Genomic DNA, 11,703 nt, shown 5'->3' with positions numbered 1-11,703 from the left:
CTTTGTACTTTCCATAGTGAAATCCAGAAAGCATACAAATGTTTTTGAATTGTTTACTCGAAGATGCTGAAATGCAGGTTATGCAACCCAAGAGGGGGGGTGAATTGGGATATTAAAAATTTATGCAATACAATTCGCACAACAATTTAATATATTGCCTTAATCAAATCAAAACAATAAATTCATTCAAGCACAATATTAAAAGAGTAAGGGAAGAGAAAACGAATACAAGGATTTTTACGTGGTTCGGCTATCCCCGCCTACGTCCACGCCTCCAAGCCAACCGAGCTCGAGGATTTCACTATCCAAGCCTCTCAAGGCTTCAAATGTTTACAATTGACTTCCAAGGTGTCAATAAACCTTTACAACAAGAGATTATATCCCCAATCTCTTCACCCCAAGTGTTTCCCACACTTGTACACTCACAAATTGATGAGAAATGAAATTCACAACAATAAAACTCTCTTGAAGAGTGAATAACAAATTATAGCTCAATGATGATTCAACAAATGATGATTTACGAAATGGAAGCTCAACATATGTTATAAGATCTTAAATTTGCTTGTGTTAGTTCTTAAAATGAAGTTTGAGTCGAGTTTTTATAGTGAAAGCCCAAAAACTAGCCGTTATAGGCAAATTCTAGCGCTCAAGCGGTTAACCGCTTGATTATCCGGCTAGCCGCTCAGGAACAGTAATATTACCGTTATTTTTGAATTTTGCTACAGTAATATTGTTCACTAAAATTACACTTTAGCCCAAAACTTTCTATAATTATACTATGGCCCAAAACGTCAAAAAACTTTGCAAATAGGTCCAATTTCAGAACTTCATAAAAATAGTTGTCTTTCTCAAACTTTCTGAAATTATGATATGGCCCCAAAGATTTTATTGTTTCACACAAAGGTCCTTTTCAACATAATACCTATATTTTTCAAAGTTCTCAAAACCTTTCACTTTAGTCCAAAATATTCATAAATTATAGTATGGCCCAAAACATTTCAAATGTTTGTAAAAACGTCCAACTCCAAATTTTAATACTTATTAAAATCAAAGATTTCAAATCTTAGCATTTAAGTCCAATTTACTCAAATCCACAAAATACTTTACTTTATAAAAACAAAACCTTTTAGTTTATGAAAAGTATTTAATTAAATTAATCTCTTGAGCTTCTCAAATGCTAAATCATGCATCAATTAAATCATACCGGCTTTACAAGAATTTATCGCACTAATTTGTTCGTTAAGCTTTAAACGATATTCTTGATGTCGTCGTTGTCCGTTGAGTGTCTTCAATCTTGATTTCACTTGATTCACTTGCATAAATATTATCCTTCAAAAACTAGTGAAAATGTGAAATATAATATTTATTAAATCATTCAATACATATGTTTGTTATCATCAAAATTACATTATGTACAGCCCTTTAGGCTAACAATCTCCCCCTTTTTGATGATGACAAACATCTCATATATTTTGACATTTATACTCCCACTTAATACATGGCATATATAATTAAACATATAAATCAAATTCAAAACAAAAACTCCCCCTGAATATTTGATTTATGATAATTTGTAAGCTCCCCATTAATATTTCAAAAACATGCATAAATACTTGAAATACAAACTACATATTACATGTCTTCATATTCAAAATACATGACTTCTCCCCCTTCATCATCAAAATTACTAGAAATTCATGCTAAGATCAAAAATATGTCAATGGTTAATCAAGAAACATATAATAACCAAACATCCAATTAACCATAAAATTATCATGAACCATCATGCCATCAAAAGAATGCTCAAAATGCATATTATCCAAAAACATATTGTATGCTCCCCCTAAATATATGGCCAATTAAAAAATTTAACCAAAATGATATTATCCAAAAACATGTCATATTTATCTCCCCCTTCATAAAAAAAATAGATAGATGCAATCGAAACAAGAGCATAAAAAATAAATCGATAAAGATATTACCAATTTTGTGCGAACAAAAATTTCGACAAAGTCTCCCCTTAAAATGAACAAATCTTCAAATACACAACATGGTTAAAAACACTTCCATATAAGTTTAAACAATTATAACAAACCAACAACTCCACCAAGTAATCAAGCAACACATAAGAATTAAGCATAAAACATCATCCAAATATAACATATCCAAATATTAAACAACCATAATCCGTAATCCATAATTATGCATATGAAAATGTAGGTGCATATACCCAAAATGCACAAATTCGGTTTTGTAAAATAATGAGTGAAATGAATGATTTTAAACCGATTATATTGATCCAAGAGATGATTTAAGATAATGGATGGTATTGATTGGATCAAAAGTGGATTAAAAAGAGCTTAAATATGCAATTTCGGGTTTAACAAAAATTGAGTGAAATGGATTTGTTTGAGCTAAGAAAATTGATCCTAGAGATGAATGACGCTAATATATGATGTAGATTGGATCAAAAATGGGCTAAAGGAAGCTTGAAAATGTAGAGAGAGAAACGGGTAATTAGGTTTTTGATTTTGGGTTTTATGTGGAGAGTTGATGAAATGAAGTTTTGAGAACGAAAATTGAAGGAGTAATGGATGAATAATGATTTGGATGATTGATTTTAACAAGAAAATGAGTGAAAGATGAAGAATTTTGAGAGAGAAATGGTGAGGTACTGTTCACGCGTGAGAGATGAAGATGAAATGATGAAAAACAAGTGAAGAAATCATGATGGAGAAGTGTTTAATGAAGATGAAATGCATGGGTATTAGTTTGAATGGTTGATTTGGGCATGAAAATGGATGAAAAAGGAAGAAAATGGAGGTGAAAATGGATGGGTTGCTCACGGTTTTGAGTTAGAGAGGGGAACATGTGCAGAAAAATCAGCAAACGAAGAAGAAGAAGCCAAAAAAAAATAAAAAATTGCCCAACCAGTGACCAAGCGGCTAGCCGCTTGCTCTCGGGTTTGGGACAGTTTTCCAAGCGGCTAGCCGCCTGGTTGCTGTCCACTTGCACTCTACTTGCTTTCCGGCTTGTTTCAATCAATTTCGTTATCATTTTGTGATCCCGAAACATCTCAAGAGCCAATTTAATGCATGATTCATGATTTTAAACATCCAAAAGATAATTAATTAAACAAATAATCCATCCAACAAGCATACAATCATGAAGCATATAAGCATTCAAAACTTAATAAAATGCAGAAAGGTCAACTTCGGAATAAAAACTGTATTGATTGAGCCAGAATTAACATGCAAGCTATATACCGTTGGAAAGATAATTAAGTTAGCTTTCCAATAAATTTTACAGAGCTAGATTTGGAGTTCTCTAGAAGGAGTTATGACCAATTCATTACAGCTTGTGCAGACTTGGGATTTTCACAATAATTAAACATATAAACATTCAAAAGTTAATAAATCAAACACACCACTTAACTATCATGCTTAAACACTTCATAAACATTATCATCAAACAAATCCATCATGATGAGTTGATAAGCTATCATCATATATAAATAACCTTGCATCATGATAAAACACTCAATGTTAAACACAATGATAATTCAATCATGTAAATATACAAGCATACCTTCGCAAATTCATTTATCATGATTCATTCAACAAAATTAATATGGCAAGAATTATTACCAAAACAATTAAATCATCTTGCCTCATCTTTTTCTCCTAGATCATGCTCAAATGATTATCCTCACAAGCTTTCATCAAGGAACTTCTCCACGATTCCTTGATTGTGGTACCTACAGAACAAATTCAAGTTGTGTGCTTTGGTACCCAAATATTCTTGGATCCTTGAGTGTTAACAATGGTTCCTTTTGGAACCCAAATACATTTTGCTCCATAATATGCATTTCTTTTCACTGGACATCTATTCTTCATGTGACCATTTTGATTGCAATAATGACATACAATTTGATCATTAATGGAGGTAGTTTTAACAAAATAGCTCTTATAATATTTTTGTTTCAAATTTGGCTTATAACCAATACCTACTTTATCAAACACACATTTTTGTGAATTAAGTAAGTTATCCAACATCTTTTGCCCATTTGTGAATTTTAACACAATTTGATTTAGCTCATTACTCTTCTTCTTAAGCACTTCATTTTCTTTCATTAATTCATCAACATGTGATTTCTCATGCTCATGTGAAGTACTTTGTTTGCTTTTACATGATGCAATTCTATCATGCAACATTTTATTATCTAACTCTAGTTCTTTAATCTTTTCATTTAATGAATCATTGTATTTTTGTAAAGAATCCTCTTCATTTTTCAAGTCATCTACATATGATTCTAGATGCTCATGTGAAGTGCTAGGTTTCTCATTTGACAATGCAACTCTATCATGCAATGTTTTATTATCTAATTCTAGGCATGTAATCTTTGCACTTAGAGATTCATTCTCATTTGTGAGCTTTACAATTTTCTTTTTAAGACATGCATTCTTTTTACCAATTTTTATCCAATTATCATGCAATTCTTTAAAAGCATCATATAATTCATCATAAGTAGAAAGATCATTTACCTCATCAAGTTCATCATCCGATTCATCTCCAATTGCCATGAGAGCTAGATTTGTCATTTCTTGATGCTCTTCACCATCACTTGTTTCCTCATCGCTATCATCCCATGTGGCTACCATTGCTCTCTTCTTGAGCTTGTTGAGAAGAGGGCATTCCATTCTTATATGACCGGGCTTCTTGCACTCATAACATTTGATTACTTCTTTCTTCTCCTTTCGGTTCTTGAGGTCTCTAGATTTTCTTTGCTCACCAGATTTCTTAAAAATTTTTCTAAGCCTCCTAGCCAGCATATCCATTTCCTCCTCATCCAGCTCGCTTTCCTCATCACTTTCATGTTTCAAGGCTTTGAGAGCAATGCTTTTCTTCTTCTCCTCATTGCCTCTTTCGGCTGCCAAGTCTTCCTCATAAGAAATAAGAGAACCAATTAAATCACCAATAGGTAAAATATTTAAATCTTTGGCTTCCTCGATGGCAGTCCTTTTTGGTCTCCATTCCTTAGGTAGCGACCTAATGATTTTCTTAACTTTCTCGCTATTTAAAAAGGTCTTTCCTAGGGCTCCTAGAGTGTTCACTATGTCCGTAAATCTAGTATACATAGAATACACACTCTCATTTTGTTCCATTTGAAATAGTTCATATTGTTGAGTGTACCTACTAATTTTAGACTCTTTCACTTGATTTGTGCCTTCATAAACAACTTCAAGTTTGTGCCAAATTTCATTAGCACTTTCACAACTAGACACTCTATGAAACTCTTTCTTATCAAGTGCACAAAACAAGGCATTCATGGCTTTGGAATTTAGAGAAGCTTTTCTCTTTTCCAATTCATTCCATTCCCGTGAAGGTTTTGGAATATCTTCCCCGACTTCATTTTTAGTCAAAGGCATAAATGGACTATCACAAACAATTTCCCAAATTTCATAATCTAAAGCTTGTAAATAAATTCTCATCCTAGTTTTCCAATATGGGTAGTCATTACCATCAAAGAACGGTGGTCTAATTGTGGATTGTCCTTCCCTAAAGGTAGAGTCATTATGGGTTGCCATGGATCTTTAACTCTAGACGGTTAAGTCTACACAAGAGCACCTCGCTCTGATACCAAATGAAATGCAAGTTATGCAACCCAAGAGGGGGGGTGAATTGGGATATTAAAAATTTATGCAATACAATTCGCACAACAATTTAATCTATTGCCTTAATTAAATCAAAACAATAAATTCATTCAAGCACAATATTAAAAGATTAAGGGAAGAGAAAACGAACACAAGGATTTTTACGTGGTTCGGCTATCCCCGCCTACGTCCACGCCTCCAAGCCAACCGAGCTCGAGGATTTCACTATCCAAGCCTCCCAAGGCTTCAAATGTTTACAATTGACTTTCAAGGTGTCAATAAACCTTTACAACAAGAGATTATATCCCCAATCTCTTCACCCCAAGTGTTTCCCACACTTGTACACTCACAAATTGATGAGAAATGAAATTCACAATAATAAAACTCTCTTGAAGAGTGAATAACAAATTATAACTCAATGATGATTCAACAAATAATGATTTACGAAATGGAAGCTCAATATATGTTATATGATCTTATATTTGCTTGTGTTAGTTCTTAAAATGAAGTTTGAGTTGAGTTTTTATAGTGAAAGCCCAAAAACTAGCCATTATAGGCAAATTCCAGTGCTCAAGCGGTCAGCCGCTTGATTATCCGGCTAGCCGCTCAGGAACAGTAATATTACCGTTATTTTTGAATTTTGCTACAGTAATATTGTTCACTAAAATTACACTTTAGCCCAAAACTTTCTATAATTATACTATGGCCCAAAACGTCAAAAAACTTTGCAAATAGGTCCAATTTCAGAACTTCATAAAAATAGTTGTCTTTCTCAAACTTTCTGAAATTATGATATGGCCCCAAAGATTTTATTGTTTCACACAAAGGTCCTTTTCAACATAATACCTATATTTTTCAAAGTTCTCAAAACCTTTCACTTTAGTCCAAAATATTCATAAATTATAGTATGGCCCAAAACATTTCAAATGTTTGTAAAAACGTCCAACTCCAAATTTTAATACTTATTAAAATCAAAGATTTCAAATCTTAGCATTTAAGTCCAATTTACTCAAATCCACAAAATACTTTACTTTATAAAAACAAAACCTTTTAGTTTATGAAAAGTATTTAATTAAATTAATCTCTTGAGCTTCTCAAATGCTAAATCATGCATCAATTAAATCATACCGGCTTTACAAGAATTTATCGCACTAATTTGTTCGTTAAGCTTTAAACGATATTCTTGATGTCGTCGTTGTCCGTTGAGTGTCTTCAATCTTGATTTCACTTGATTCACTTGCATAAATATTATCCTTCAAAAACTAGTGAAAATGTGAAATATAATATTTATTAAATCATTCAATACATATGTTTGTTATCATCAAAATTACATTATGTACAGCCCTTTAGGCTAACAGATGCTGCCATTGGACTAATCTTTCAAAAATAAGTTGTGAGTGTTTGAAAAATGAGCTCATATTTAAAGATCTTAGTGACAGAAATAATGAGAAACAGTTGTAAATGGGTTGGCATATTTGTCAAATGACGAGTAAAGCTTGTGACTCAATAATGCAAAAGCAAACAATAAAAAAGAAAATAATAATTAGAAAAAGCAAACAGTAAAAGAAAACAAATATTTATTAAATACAAAATCACACCGCTAAATGCAATAATGCAAATGATAAAATAACAGTGAAGTAAAATGATATTTATTGGTAGTTGTGATTGTGGCTCACATTTTCCTCTGGTTTTATGTCCAGTAACTGCTTGAATGCCCTCTATGGGTCGAGGATAGGCTTCCCATCTAATTTTCTTATAAACTGGCAAACAGGGTCTTTTTGAGTCAGATTCCCAAGACTAAACTATACACTTTCTTTTTGGAATAGTATCCACAAATTATGAATCTCACGTTGCACAAATCCACTTTGATGCGTCTCAAGAGATCGTAAGATATCATCCACTGATTCTTTACTTATGCCATCTTTAACGAATTTAATTTTATCTTCACGAGTATCAGAAACCATTCCTAAAGATTTATAATTCGACTGATTGCAATTAAGTCGTACACAGTTATGACATTTTGAGCCAAGTCTTTTAACTCTCATTTTCTTAGCAAATGTGCTTTTACCAAAACCAGGCATGAAAGAAACAAATGGATCAGAAAACTCACCTGCTAATCGGACATTTGCTTCAATTAACCAACGAATGTCAGAAGGAATGCCATTGATCATTAACAAATGCAGTCGTTCACAACGAGCTTAGTAAATTTTCCTAAGGGCATTCTGAGGGAGAGAGGGAAAATGCTTATGCAGTTTATGTTGTATTTCTTTCATGTTTGATTTTGGGATTTCAGTTATTATGGGAAACTAAAGATACCAACTTAAGAAGTCACGGAGTACCGTTATCCACCATTTATATGGGAAAATAAATCAAAACACACCAAAATCAAATCTGCAAAATCAAATCAAAAGTGAAAGCAAACAAAAAGAAACACATAATGTAAAAAAATAAAAATAAATGAACTTACATTCGTCCTCTCATTTAGTTAACCTCAAGCTCCAATTGAAATTCATATATGCCACGCTCTATTTCTCTTAGTTGTATTTCTAGATCCTCAACATAGGACACAAATTCCGGTGGTTGCAGATCCCAAAGTGGATGTGATTTACAGTTTTATATCAGGCCTCTTAAGTGAAATTTCACACGCAAATATCTTTTAAGATGTGTGAACAAGAATTTTCTCATTGAGGTGCTCATGATGTAAAATGAAAATTGATGAGAGAATGTACAACTGTCAAACAAGCACGCTTGCACAAAAAAAATAACGTTAAAAAAAATATGTACAGTGCATCAATCTAGAGAAAAAAAATCAAACAATGAAACAGCAAAATAATAGTAAAACAAAAAAAAATCAATCATTAAAGACTTAATTAAGAACTGGTGGGTCACCCAAATTAATTTCGGTGTCCTCGTCACGTGGGTGATGTTCCAGATATGGTTTTAATCTTTGACCATTAACTTTAAATGTGATACCGTTATTTGGATTCTCAATTTCTATAGCCCCATATGAATATACATTTTTTTACAACAAATGGGCCACTCCATTTTGACTTTAACTTCCCTGAAAATAAATGAAGACGAGAATTATAAAGCAACACTTTTTGACCAATCTCAAATGTTTTTCGAAAATTCTTTTATCATGAAATGCTTTTGTTTTTGCCTTAATAATTCTTGAATTTTCATATGCACCATTCCTTAATTCCTCAAGTTCATTCAATTGCATTTCGCACATTACCAGCATCATCCAAATTTGAATTAAAAGCTTTAATAGCCCAAAGTGATTTATGTTCAAGTTCAACAGGTAAATGACATTCCTAATGACGTTTTAAATGCAGTACGGTAAGCTCAAAGTGCATCATTAAGTCTAAGAGATCAATCTTTTCGGTTTGGGTTAACTGTTTTTTCCAAAATTTGTTTTATCTCCCTATTTGCTAATTCAACTTGACTGTTTGTTTAAGGATGATAAGGGGTAGCAACTTTATGTGTAATTTCATATTTCTTCATTAAAGAGTCAAATTACTTATTACAAAAATGCTTACCTCCATCACTAATAATGGCTCGAGAGATTCCAAATCGACTTAAAATGTTTTCTCTTAAAAATTTAACCACAGTTTTACTATCATTATTTCGACAAGAAATTACTTCAATCCATTTGGAGATATAATCAACTGCAACTAATATATACACAAATCCAAAAGATGATGGAAATGAACCCATGAAATCAATTCCCCAACAGTCAAATATTTCAATTTCAAGTATGGGAATTAAGGGCATCATGTTTCTTTTTGTAATTGATCCTAATTTTTGACATTTTTCACAAGTTTTGCGAAATTCATATGTGTCTTTGAACATGATAGGCTAATAAAATCCACACTGTAAAATTTTAGCAGTAGTTTTTCTTGAAGAAAAGTGTCCACCACATGCTTCAGAATCACAAAAATTAATGACGCTACTTACCTCATTATCAGGAATACATCGCCGAAAAATTTGATCTGGGCAATATTTGAACAAATAAGGGTCATCCCAATAAAATTTCTTTACTTAAACAAAAAATTTCTTCTTCTCTTGAGCATTCCATTGCAAAGGCATTTTACTTGTAATAAGGAAATTAACAATGTTAGTATACCATGGCATTGAAGTAACAAAAAATAAAAATTCATCAAGGAAAGAATCATTGATGGATGTTATATCAGTGCAGAATTCAGATATGAGTCTTGATAGATGATCAGCAATGACATTTTCAGCACCCTTTTTATCTTTGATGGTAAGGTCAAATTCTTGAAGTAACAAAATCCAACGAATTAATCTCGGTTTGACATCTTGTTTACTCATTAAATATCTCACAGCAGTGTGGTCAGTAAACACAACATATTTAGAGCTAAGCAAATATGAACGAAATTTGTTTAATGCAAATACCACAACAAGTAATTCTTTTTCAGTCGTAGAATAATTCATTTAAGCACTATTCAAAGTCTTACTCGCATAATAAATCACAAAAGGCTTACCATCCCTTCTTTGTCCTAAAACAGCATCAATAGCAAAATCACTTGCATCACACATTAATTCAAATGGCAAAGAACAATCAGGAGATTGCATAATAGGTGCATATGTTAAAAGACAAATTATTTTCTCAAAAGATTTTTGACAATCATCATTCCATTCAAACAGTACATCTTTTAATAAGAGGTTACAAAGTGGTTTAAATATGGCACTAAAGTTTTTTATAAACCTCCTATAAAATCCTACATGTCCTAAAAAGGGTTGCACATCTCTAATTGTTTTTGGTTGTGGCAATTTAGATATGACTTCGATTTTTGCTTTGTCAACTTCAATTCCTTTAACAGAAACAACATGACCTAAAACAATTCCAGAAGTAACTATGTAGTGACATTTTTCCCAATTCAACACGAGTTTTTTTTCAACACATCTTCTCAAAACTTTCCCAAATTATCGAGGCAATCATCAAAAGAATTTCCAAACACAGTCAAATCATCCATAAATACCTCTAAACAATGTTTAACCATATCACAAAAAATGTTTAACATACATCTTTGAAATGTTGCAGGAGCATTACAAAGCCCAAATGGCATTCTTTTAAATGCAAATGTTCCAAAAGGACATGTAAATGTGGTCTTTTCTTGGTCCTCAAGTGCTATAGGAATTTGATAATAACCTGAATATCCATCTAAAAGACAGTAGTAGGGATGTCCAGCTACTCTTTCTAAGATTTGGTCAAGGAATAGTAATGGAAAATTATCTTTTCTAGTGGCTTCATTTAACTTTCTATAATCAATGCACATGAGCCAACTAAATGTAATTCGTGTTGGAATTAATTCACCTTTTTTATTTTTAACAATAGTGATTTCAGATTTTTTTAGGCACTACTTGTGTAGGACTTACCCACTTACTATCAGAAATATGGTAGATAATTCCCACATTAAGCAATTTAAGGACTTCTGTTTTGACTACTTCTTTCATGTGTGGGTTTAATCTTCTTTGAAGTTGTTGACATGTTTTAGCATTTTCTTCCAAGTTAATTCTATGTGTGCATATTAAGGGATTAATGCCTTTAATATCATTTAAAGTCCATCCAATTGAATTTTTATGCTTTTTAAAAACAGTTAGTGACTTACCTTCTTGGTCACTTATTGAAGTAGAAGAAATCACAATAGGATAAGTTTGTTCTTCTCCAAGAAAACCATATTTCAATCCTTTAGGCAAATGTTTCAATTCCACTTTAGGTGCTTCTTGTTGTTCTGTCTTTTCAATACTTCCAAGCTCCTCAAATTTTAGCTTATCATCATAATTTTGTGAAGTCTGCATAGAATCAAGCAACGAATTTATATTAGAATATCAAGTTCAAGTTACTTATTTGACTCAATTGAATTAACTAAACAAACATTAGAGAGTTCAAAAAAATCCCCTTTTTGAATATTTTCCTCAATACAAGATTCAAGCAATTCTTTTTTTTCATCAGTATCATCTTCATTCTCATTTTCTTTATTAAGTTGTCTGCACATGTTAAAAACATTCAATCCCAAAGTCATAT

Source organism: Citrus clementina, unplaced genomic scaffold, assembly GCF_000493195.1.
Source record: "Citrus clementina cultivar Clemenules unplaced genomic scaffold, Citrus_clementina_v1.0 scaffold_6, whole genome shotgun sequence".
Taxonomy (NCBI): Eukaryota; Viridiplantae; Streptophyta; class Magnoliopsida; order Sapindales; family Rutaceae; genus Citrus; species Citrus x clementina.
The sequence above is the reverse complement of the archived record's forward strand: the minus strand, read 5'-3'. Positions refer to the sequence as shown.